This window comes from Accipiter gentilis, chromosome Z (genome assembly GCF_929443795.1).
Source record: "Accipiter gentilis chromosome Z, bAccGen1.1, whole genome shotgun sequence".
In the NCBI taxonomy this organism is placed as follows: Eukaryota; Metazoa; Chordata; class Aves; order Accipitriformes; family Accipitridae; genus Astur; species Astur gentilis.
The window spans coordinates 89,700,572-89,712,845 of record NC_064919.1 but is presented as its reverse complement, the minus strand read 5'-3'; the positions used below and the strand labels follow the sequence as shown (position 1 = coordinate 89,712,845).

General features: G+C 49.2%; 1 long non-coding RNA gene across 1 annotated transcript in view; it reads right to left on the bottom strand.

Annotated features, from left to right (window-relative positions):
- Positions 1-3,548: 3,548 nt before the first annotated feature.
- The window catches only part of LOC126035729 (uncharacterized), a 102,209-nt gene continuing 93,483 nt past the window's right edge, over positions 3,549-12,274 (bottom strand). Inside the window, exons 3-4 of the long non-coding RNA XR_007505026.1 lie at positions 4,505-4,567; positions 3,549-3,649 (exon numbers count right to left, since the gene is read on the bottom strand). This is a non-coding gene — a long non-coding RNA (uncharacterized LOC126035729). The remainder of the gene's footprint in view (positions 3,650-4,504; positions 4,568-12,274) is intronic.

Sequence of the window (12,274 nt, the reverse complement as noted above, 5' to 3'; positions counted from 1 at the left end):
CACACACACACCCCCCGTTAATCCAGGAGGAAATAGTTAGTGACCTACTACGCTATCCGGATGCTCACAAATCCATGGGACCAGATGGAATCCATCCAAGAGGGCAGAGGGAACTGGCAGAGGTGCTTCCCAAGCTGCTCTCCATCATCTATTGGTGATCCTGGTCAACGGGGGAGGTCCCAGAGGACTGGAGGCTTGCCGGTATGATGCCCATTTACGAGAAGGGTTGGAGGAAGGATCTGGGGAACTACGGGCCTGTCAGCCTGACCTTGGTACTGGGGAAGATTATGGAACAGTTTGCCTAGAGCGCTCATGTGGCAAGTCTGGGACAAGCAGGGGATTGGGACTGGTCAGCGTGGGTTTATGAAAGACAGGTTCTGCTTGACCAACCCGATCTCCTTCTATGACCAGGTGACCCACATAGTGGATGAGGGAAATGCTGTGGATGTTACCTACCTTGACTGCAGCAAGGCCTTTGATACCGTCTCTCATGGCATACTCCTCGAGAAGCTGTCATCTCCTGGCTTAGACAAGCATAACCTTTGCTGGGTGAAAAACTGGCTGGATTTGATTCCATTCTAGGGAGCAGAACAGAGATGTAGCAAGAAAGGAAAAAAAGGAAGGGAGGGAGAACAAAGGGAGAGAGACACAAAGACTGGAAGAAGGACAAAGGGATGACAGAGGGAAAAAATAGTGATAGGCTGCAGGAGAGAGATGGAGGAGTTCAAAAAAGACACAGGGAGCATGACAGAACAAGAGTGAGAAACAAGGGCCAGACCAGGACAGCACTGGAGGAAAAAACAACTGTGATAGGCTGTGAGAGAGATATGGAGGAAGAGAGAAAAGAGAAGGGACAGCTAGCTCGAGAGGGGGATGCAGTTAGAAAGGATAGAAGAGGGAAGGAAACGGAGAAATACAGAAAAGATCACAAGAGGAAGCAGGGCAGAGGGACAGCAATAGAAGAAAAAAAGGAGAGGCATCTGGACAGATGGAGAAAAAAGCAGGAGGAATAGATACAACGTGATACGATGGGACAGGAAGTAAGATAGCGCGACAGACGATAATCATGACAAGAGATAAAGAGAGACTATGAAAAGCACAGGAGACTGGAGAGAGAAAGAGAAGACATGAATAAAAAGAGTAGGGAGCACCACAAAGGGTCAGGGAAAGAGAAAAACAGGAAGGACAACAGAGACAGTGAAATACAGAATAAAAAAAACCCCTCACGTATTACACAAATATAATCTACTATCAAGCCCACTTCAGAGTTACACAGTACCTCAGCCCCCTTAAGAAAAGTAACACATCGCCCGAGCCCATTTCGGCGCCGCACCGCGCCCGAGCCCATTTCGGCGCCGCACCGCGCCCGAGCCCATTTCGGCGCCGCACCGCGCCCGAGCCCATTTCGGCGCCGCACCGCGCCCGAGCCCATTTCGGCGCCGCACCGCGCCCGAGCCCATTTCGGCGCCGCACCGCGCCCGAGCCCATTTCGGCGCCGCACCGCGCCCGAGCCCATTTCGGCGCCGCACCGCGCCCGAGCCCATTTCGGCGCCGCACCGCGCCCGAGCCCATTTCGGCGCCGCACCGCGCCCGAGCCCATTTCGGCGCCGCACCGCGCCCGAGCCCATTTCGGCGCCGCACCGCGCCCGAGCCCATTTCGGCGCCGCACCGCGCCCGAGCCCATTTCGGCGCCGCACCGCGCCCGAGCCCATTTCGGCGCCGCACCGCGCCCGAGCCCATTTCGGCGCCGCACCGCGCCCGAGCCCATTTCGGCGCCGCACCGCGCCCGAGCCCATTTCGGCGCCGCACCGCGCCCGAGCCCATTTCGGCGCCGCACCGCGCCCGAGCCCATTTCGGCGCCGCACCGCGCCCGAGCCCATTTCGGCGCCGCACCGCGCCCGAGCCCATTTCGGCGCCGCACCGCGCCCGAGCCCATTTCGGCGCCGCACCGCGCCCGAGCCCATTTCGGCGCCGCACCGCGCCCGAGCCCATTTCGGCGCCGCACCGCGCCCGAGCCCATTTCGGCGCCGCACCGCGCCCGAGCCCATTTCACATTTATGGAGCTACACCTCCAATTTCAAAGTTGTACAATCACTGGAGCCAGGAATGCACCCCCTTTCCATTAACCCAGCAGCAACTACATTTACCTCAAGGTATCTACAACTCGCCCTTGGATGCCTAATTCCAACAGACACTTTCACTCACTTCAACAGCTAAGTTTACCTATGGACACATGCTTCGCTCTGCACTTGCCTTTCTGATTGACATTAGTACTGTGATTCCCACAAGGACACCTAATTACCTGTCTTTCTTTCGTTTTGTTCTTAGTGCTTCATTTGGTCCATTACTCATTCCACATACTTTCAGCTATGTCAGTATTTAAAGTCCAATTCTACAACCTTCTTTTTCTACAATATATAGAAAAGACTTTACGGCCTCACTTGTCAAATATTTGACACTATTAGTTCTAGTCCTCTTTTAATCCTTACTTTTACAAATACATTTAAACTCCAGAAAATCAGCTTTGCCTGAAGAAGAAATGTTACTATTTAGTACCTGCAGTGCTCTACGGAGTGGTCTTTTCCACATTCCTTGCTCCCATTACATCTGTTGCTGCACATCCAGAAGCTTTACTCCCTGAGGTGACATTACCTGCACGATCCCCGTTCCCGGGCAGCAAACGAGTGAGCTCCGATCATCTTGACAGACCATCCACTTCCACACCTCGACACAAAACCAGAAATTGAAAAATATATTTACATCACAAGCTACAAAGAGCAACCAAATATTTTACAAACGCACCACAGACAAATAGAGTTACACTCACGCACTTCACAACCCTGGCCTACTCCATGCTGGCCATCTAGTCCAACTCCCCCCACCCTTCGCCCACAAAATCCTCAACTGTCTTCCAAACACCGTCCACCGAACAACATATTTCCCTGCGCTGACTGGCAATTACCAGGTTCCAGGGGAGCGCTCCACGGGAATGCCGTTCCCGGGAACCTTGAAAAAAAATCACCCTGCCTGTGAAAACCCAGGCACGAGCCAAACCCCTGTCCAAACATTGGCAATAAGCATTGCCTCATGGAGCAGCTGGGGCCAGGGAAAAGAAAAAAAAATGGGGCACGGGAGGACACACCAAAAACCAACCCAGATCCCAGCTGCGGTTTTTTAATCTACGTTTTGGGGTTTTTTTCCTAATTCCCTGAAAAAACATCTCAACTCTACATCCAACCTGAAAGGGAAAAAAAAACAAAAACTCTAAACCACATAACCCTACAAGGTTAGAGACATTCACAACACACCACTCATTCAGACAACACACACGCCAGCCCGCACTCTCACCTCATCTATCCTACCGCCCACAGGCCTGGAGAGGCCGTCACCCCGTGCCTGCAGCAGCAGGGGCCTCAAAAATTGCCCTACCTGCAAAACCCCGGGCCCCAGCCCAACCTCCTTCCAACCTCCCCACAAACTGCCCTTCCGTTACACCAATGTTTCAACACGCACCATCATCTCCACCATCCACTCATGTTCAACCCGATACTGAGCTTTCACAGTACCACGTGTCACAGTCCAACCTCCGTAGCAGCCATGTCACCTAAATGCAAGGTTCCTTCAAGCACCTCTCGTGCCCTGTCATCACCTGCAAAAACAACACACAAAGCTTGTCAACAGACACTTCATCCTTGAGAGAGAAGTCAAGTCCTCCACCGCTCCCCTACCCTGCTTCCCACCTATTCCAAAAATAACACATCCTCACAGCCAGTGTCCTCCATGGCACTTGAAAAAAAAAAAACAGAGCATCACAAACACAGAGCTCTCCCAAAGTTACCGATCGCTCCAAGACCCATCACGCTGCTACTCAGACCTCAAGGCCTTGACCAGTTCTAGAGACCTGCCACAAAGCATCCGCATAAACAAGATGAACACCATTGCCCAGTTCCTGCCTTACTCAATGCTAGTTCACAGCCCAGTTGCGATCCCCACAACTCTTTGCATGCAAAGAGCCCAAAGTCATTAAACCTTCTACGCTGCCTCTACAATGCCATACAGGACACACACGAACGTAGAGCCATGTAATTCACATGCAAATGTAATGCCATACAAGGCAGTACTCTTACCTCGGTCAAGGCAAAACAACTCAGAGCACTGCCATACCAGACAAAACAGAACAGGGCCAATGCAAGAGACTCTCACGTCACAGTCAATACAAGTACAGACCAAAACAATACAAAACCAATACAGAACCATAGAAGGCAAGGCAGCCTCAGGTGGCAATCCATACAAGTACAGAGCACTGCAATACAAAACACAATGCAGGGCCAGGCAATGCGAGACAGTCTCACATGACAGTCAATACAAATACACAACAAAACAACACAAGGCAAAGGCAAATACAGACCAATACAATGCAAGAAAACTGCAAAACACAGCAAAGCAAACCAGTCTCATAGAGCCACCGGACGCATCTTCCTTCAGAGTCCACTCACGGACCCACCTCCTTACAGCACTCTGCTGCCTTCCCCCATCACTCTGTGGGACGCATCCTGTCCCTCCACATCTGGAAAAAAAAACCCCCCACAAACATATTGAACGAGTCACCTGGATGCAGAGCAAGAGCTTCACAACTCCAGAGGTCTTGATTCCATCGACAAAGTCCATCTGGAGTCCAGCTACAGCCTGTCATTTAAAAACAAACAAAAAAACCAAAAACCCAACAAACAAACAACAAAAAAAACCCACACCCACCCCCCCCCTTTACTGTAGGGTTCAATTATATGGAACTTAGTTGCTGGGCCTGAAAGTAGCTCATGGTCGCAAGAGCGTTCCAGACACCTTTGAAGGCCCTGAACAGAACAAACAAGAAGGTAGAAGAAGAAAGATCCCAATTAGAAAAACACAGGTGCACATTCCGCGATAAAGGGACTTGCACAACCGACCTCAATTCAGGGGCTTATCTCGACCGTTTGGACTAAGACAAGTTTTGCATGCTTTAACATCGCCAGTTACATCCTGTGTGTATGTGCGTGTACAGAGCGAGTATAACTAACTGTATCTTATGTTTCTACGCGTGGACAGTATCGATGTAACCAATCACCGCTTACGCTTGTGCGTGTGGACACCACATGCTTGCGTGCAGCAGCCAATCAAAGCTTCTAAACAACTTAGAGAATTGTATAAGAATGATCAGCTAAGCTCAAAAAAGGGGCGACTTTAATCATCATACTGGTGTTCTATCATCCGGGTCCCACACGGAGTAACCCTAAACCCTACACCCCACCAACCAAAAAAAAACAAATCAGGGCCAAACTTGGAGCCCATCACGTGCAAGTCTTAACACCTTAGAGAGTCAAATCCGCTTCACTGCCCCTCAACAGCCCCTGCCACATGGCTCCAATCGTCTCCGTGAAACACTATCGGCACGGCTGTCCGCACAGCCTGCTGATGGCTACTCGAGCCCAGATGACTGTACAACCCTCACCTAAACGTTCTAGGAACATCAACGTTTCACCCGTAGACTCTTATTGCTGTTCCACCTACCCCTGACTCTACATACCCAGGCAGAGCAGCTCCAAGCCAAGCACACCGTGTGCAGAACGTCACCACGCGGAACGCTACCAACGAGGTGATTCAAAGAGAGAGAAAACTCTCGGCAAGAAGAATGACCCCCGGACGGGAGGCGCCGTCAGGCAAGATGACCTACGGGGCCGCAACCGCGAGGCCAGGAGGCTCCACGGCAGACCCAGAGAAGAGGAGTCAAATGGAACGGCCCGTTACAAGACAGCACTGTCAAAACCCAGACGACAGATGCTCCAGAAGCCTGGCGTCGGGATCTAAGGATGTCAGGATGCGGGGAAGAAGTCCCAGTCCGAGAAAACAGACAGCTAGAGAGCAGAGCTGCCGATGCAGCCCGAAATAATGCTGCTGTAGAGCACTGACCGGAACCCGCCGAAACCGATCCATGCTTTAGAGTTCCGAGCACGAGAAAAGAAGCACCCGATTGGCACCGGGCCGATGAGCAAGAGCATTCGAAACCCTAGGGACAGCACCCGAAGCGCATGCCTTGCTCCTCCGGCGCAAAGCGCGACAAGGACATCGAGACCCGAGGAAGGTCTAAGCGCACAAGACAGACTACACAAACTACACGCCACCACAGACACGGGCTGGAACTGCCCGGTCCGGTACACACGGGTCTCGTACTGGAAAGCAACCCGCTCCCTTTCCCTGCACAAAGGCAACTGCTTTGGGACAGCCCTCTCTCCTGCGCTAACTTTAAAACTCCTCCCTGCAATTCCCAGCTTTGTCCCTTCCTCCCAGCCTGGTCCCTCAACTTAGCTTTCAGAGGGCCAAGGGACCAAATCCATCCTCCACAAAACCACACGGGCTAACTGGGATGTTCCTCAAGGGGACACATTGCGCTTCAACATCTGCAATGAAAAAAAACAAACACAAACAAATCAGAAAAGGGAGTAAGCATCCCGCTGGCCAACGCCACCTACTTCCCCAACGCCCCCCTCCTCACGAGTGCCACCGTGTTCGCTTCCCCGCTCATTCCAGACTCAGACCCTGCAGCCGTCATCACTCGTGGTACCTAAGGTACCGAGAGAAACCACGTTAGCGTGGCACTCATGAGAAGCCATCGGCCCCATGATCCTCCTCGCTAATCCACAGCTCACCTCAAACGCTCATCCAATTCAAAGACAGCCCACACAGCACCTCCACAACAGAAGGTAAACGCTGAACCGAGCAGCCCCATAATACTTTGCTATTCAACACCGACCCGGCCGACAACCACCTCACCTTCTCGGACCGCTCACCGGCACGCAGCTTTTCGGGAGACCTTAGAGCAGACTTCACGGTACGTAAAGGGTGCCTATAAGAAACCTGCAGAGGGACTTTTTACAAGGGTATACAGCCATAGGACAAGGCGGTAACGGCTTTAGTCCTAAAGAGGGTACATTTCGTTTAGGCATTAGGAAGACGTTTCTCACTAGGGGTGGCGAGGCACTGGAACGCATTGCCCAGAGATCCTGCGGATGCTCCCTCCCTGGAAGCATTCAAGATCAGGTCAAATGGGGCTTTCAGGAACCTGGTCTCGCAGAAGGTGTCTCTGGGGGACTTGGAACTAGAGGATCTTTATGGTGCCTTCCAACCCAAACCATTCTACGATTCTATGACATTCAAATCCAACTGCAAAACTCATCTGAGAAGGGCTGGTGAACCCTCCTCCCTTTCCCCCGCAGTCCCAAAACTTAAGAAACCCCTTTTCTTCTCCTCAACTGTCAGGAAAGGAACCCCACTGCTTCCTGACACCTCCTGCCCTCAATTTGCAACCCTGAACCCCCTTCAGTGGCTACTCCTCAGGAGCCGCTCTTCTGAGCCACATCCCAAATTCTGGGGGCACCTCCTAACCTACAGCTCCCCAGAGACTCCGAGCTCTGCTCCATGCCCACAAAATAAAGTCAAGTCCCAAGGCTTGTAATCTACAAGGGGCCTGCCACCAGCTGCAAAGATTCTAGGGACAACGTGGCATTCTGTGGGCAATGAGGAAAGGCATCCCAAACCCTGAAGGGCACTGTGCCTCACGGCCCTTCTGCTTTCTTCAGAAATACTAAAACTCCATATACAAATACATACAAGATGCTCACCCTAACCCCTGCTAAACAATATCACCATCGGTCTCGTTAAGAGATATATCAACAACTTACACAGCAGAATTGGTGAAAAAAAACAACGTTCCTTCTTCAGTAAAGTTGGGAATTGCAGGAAAACACAATGCATGAAGAATAAAAAAAAAACCAAAAACAAAAACAAAACCAATGCATACTATTAAACCATCTTTCTCCCCCTGAACTGACGCAGAGACTGACACTAGGCCTAGTAGATGTAGAAATAGAACGTATGTTTAGACTCAGTGTGTTGCTAAATAAAAGACTCAGGAATTTGTTAGAAGGTTAACAACTGCCTCCGTAAGTTGATTTACGTAGACAAGCCAAGGACATAAAGCACAGGATTCCCGTGTCTGTAATATAAGACAAAATAACATGCCCTCTTTGAGGAGGTATTCTGTTTGATAAGAAAATATGTTGTCTCTTGTGATGACTGAGCCAAAAGCTAGGTGATAAGCAGAGAAGTTGTTTGTGGGGCCCAGAAGGGGATCATACTGCGCAAACTCATACAACAAAGTCCAAACAGTGGACACGTGAGGAAGACTATGGAAGACCACCAGAGGACTCCAGAAGACCACCGAAGACCTTCAACACGCATGCATAAAGGACATTTATATATGCTAATGACTTCTCAGAAAAATCAATGAATATGTATATTATTTCTTGGAAATTTTATGAATATGTATGCAAGGCACGTATTTAACCTATATAATTAGTCCCAGCCAGGAAGCACGTTTGGAGGAGCGATCCCCCGTGCTTCCAGCGCTGCAATGAAGAATACTTACCTCCATCGCCGAATGCTCATTTTGAGAAACAGAACACTCGAAACAAAATTACTGACCTGAAAAAAAGAAAGGGGGGGGGGGGCAAGCTGCATACAAGCGTGTCGTGGTTTCAGCCCAGCCGGTAACAAAGGACCACGCAGCTGCTCGCTCACTCCTCCTGCCCCCCTCCGGTGGGATAGGGAGGAGACAGAGGAGAGAAAAGGAAAAAAAAAAAAAAGGAACCTCGAGGGCTGAGATAAAGGCAGTTTACTGGGACAACACAAAACAAAATTGCAACAACAACAACAACGGTACTAACAAAACAGTAAACAAAAAGAGTGATGCACAGTGCAAATGCTCACCACCCGGAACCCGCCGCTCCGCCGCTTCCCCCACCGAAAGTCGAGCGCTTTCCAGGCCCGCTCCCCATTTATATACTGAGCACGATGTCACATGGTATGGAATAGCTCCTTGGCTAGTTCAGATCAGCTGCCCCAGCTATGCCCCCCACATCCCAGGTTCCTGTAAAAATTAACTCTATCCCAGCTGAACCCAGGACAAAGTGTTACTTTCTACCACACATGCTGCTGAACCTTGACTGGTCCTGAAGCTCTTACCTCAGGCAGACACCTCTTCCCCAAAGGGCTGAGCCAGCTCAAAAGCTGCAAAGCACTCAAGGAAGAGCTGAGCACCAACACCAGAGAAACCCAGGAGCACAATGAGCTCCCTCAGCAGAGCCTGTGGCTCAAATAGCCCCGAGCCTCCGCCCACCACCCTTAGCACAATCCCCTGGGAAAGGGGAAGGGCAAACCCCCAGCAGTTATAAAGGCAGCTGGAGGGGCAGCAGCACTGTCCTCACCTGCCTTAAATTTACAGCAAATGAGACCCTGAACAGAGAAAGCAACACTTACTGGCAACTACGGTACCTGCTCCTGTACTACAGCTACAACTGTTGCATCGGCAACGTGACCAGCTAAGGAGTTAATCTTGATTTTTCTGAGGCGTAGACAGAAAGAGATACGTGTGTCTCTAAACTAGGTAGGAAATTAGCTCGTTAAATGCAATAACAATGTAGTTATTAAAATCACATCAGTCACCGGCGAGGCCAGCAGACGCAATGGTAAGTTTGACGTGCGGAAAACAGACTCCACAATCAGCGAGACTGTAAAGTAGGTATGTGCATTCAGCGCTGGGCGGCATGGGGGGTAGTCCCACCAAAGTCATGCGCGCCCGACTCGGCGGTTCGCCTCAAGTTTATACCGTCTGGTGTTACATATTTACAATACGCTTATACATATGCATGACCTATCCCCGCTTCATATTAAAATTAGCTCCGAGAGGTCATTTCCATAGTCCCTTCCCAACTGCGCCTGCGCAGGGCCTCTTTATGGTGGTCATCTGGTGGTCACAGAGATGAAGATGGATGACTCCTCTTCGTCACCGCTAGTAACCTCTTCCCTTGCGCAGGCTCAGCGATTTCTTGGTATTCACCCAAGCCGCAAGACCAGTCTTACCTGGCTCTTGGGGCCTGCTCCTGCTTCTTACCAAGGATTGTCTTTACCTCATTGGCTGGTTCTTGGGACCAGCTCTTCTTATCAAGGACTGTCTCTACCTCAGCTAATTTCAATGATGTAAGCACTAACTTTCACCCCCCTTGATTATGTCTACTAAGATTCTTTTGACTCCCCTTGTCTCAGTCCCCCCTTTTCTAGAAAATAGTAAATTCTTTTACTATATTTAATCCTAGTACTTCTAACACATTATTTCCCTATCTAGCAACCTCTCAAAGTATTTGTTGGTCTCGAGTCCTCGTCGTAACTGATTCTTTTTCCATTCACTGTAAGAGTCTCCTGTACTCTTACAGCACAAGAGGCCACATCGAACCACTATGCAAAGGACCACCGACAAGAGAATGATGATTATTACAGTGACAAACAAATGCTTTAACCACGTCAAATTTGGCAACCAGGAGGTTAGTTTTTCTAATATGCCTGTTGAGCCCCAAGAAGCGTCATCTTGGGAAACTTCATGTAATATTTTAGTCCTTTCCCATATCTCCTCAAGATCTGTTTCAATTCGTTGGTTTGATTGATATAGGTACAGCAAGTTTGGTTGATAACTACACATAAGCCCCCTTCTTTTGCTAAAAGCATGTGCAATCCCATTCTCTCTTGGAGCACTACTTTACTTGGGGATTGCGTTTCCAGTTGCAACCCTCAAATTGCATCAATTGTAGCACTTTCTACAATCTCTCACGTAGCAGATATATTCATGACAGCTTTCTTCAACTCGCTCACCCCTAAAGAGGGGATTAACCGTTGGACAAAACTATGGTACCCAGTACCTCGAATACCTAGTGGGTTTTCAGCCCATTTTACACGGAGCCAAGGCGTTCTCAAAAACCCTCGGGGAGGCGAAGCTCCCTCGAATATACCAGCCTGAGGTGCAAGGTATCCTTGAACACAGTGTCCCTTCCAGTTCTGGGGTGGTAAACTCTTTCTGGCCCTGCCATTCCCACAGAGCCACCAGTAGCCTGGCCCTCTGTTGCATCTTGGACCGAGATGCATCTCCCTTCTGTCTTGCTCTTGCCCCTTCTTCCCTGGCCCACCCTTTGGTTTCCGGATATAACAGAAACTGATACTTAAGTTTAGCCCAAGACATCCTAATTTTCCTTTATCAAAAGTTCCCAGATTTTCCGCAAGGCTACAATTATCCACGTCTCCCCAAATATTATCAGTAATATTTAAGCAACGGACAGTAAGAGCTCTTTAGGGTTGGGCACCTCCAGATCAAAGTTGGGTCCCTGTTGGGTGTTTCCTTTTCCATGAGGGCATGATCCATTCCTGTCTGGCCCATCTTTAAGAAGAGATGTCCAATTTGCGGTCGGGATTCCTAAAAAGGGGAGGTCCATGTTCCCCCGAGGAAGGGGATTACGTACCCAACAATCTGATAAATTTAGTGTTGGAGCAGCGGAGGAATGCACATAAGTCGACCCAATATGAGTGATAGAAGTGATTCAACTTTATTTGCACGGATAGCTCATATTTATACAGTTTGCGATAATTATGCATACTAGTCCTAATAGGATTGGTACATTGCTAATGTTTATTCATTACTAAAACACACCCACTTGTGATTTGCAGCTATGCGTGTTCTGTAACTTTCTCATGGGAACGTCTTCAAAAGTTACTTATGAAGTTATGCCAAGGTCATACCGTCCCTGTCTTTCTCCTGATAACAGCGAGACCAGCTGTTGTTTTTCTCCTGATATCAGCAAAGCCAGCTATTTTCGGCCAAGGCCTAGTCTTGCTGCTCAAACTGACATTCTTTCACACAGAACTCTGCTCGCACAACTTTTCTATAGACCCATGTCCATCTTCATCAAGCGAATTCCCAACAATTCCCCCTTTTTCTTTTTGTGCGATTAGAGCTTGGTGTGTCAGCCTTGAGACTCCTCTCATCATGTACCCATACGCAATCCTGACTATTAGCCAGGTTAATATCAATATACCTAACCATCGTAAGGCTTCCTTAATCCATGCCATTAGCCATGGTGTTATCCCGCCAAATATTGACTGTAACACCCATCAAACCAACTAGTTTCTTGCTGGATCTTTTGTGTATGTTTTTTTCAGCCAATCTATTTGTTTGTGTATAGATTGAGGTAACATTTTAACACCTGCTGTATTGCGCTTTGCAAAGATCTATGAACACAATTAATTAAACACAGTAAAACCAACATTATACCTAATAAAATACATAAGAATAAAAGACTGTTCAGGTAATGCCAATGACACAAAAAAAGAGATTTGATTAATAGCTTTAGCTAGCGAC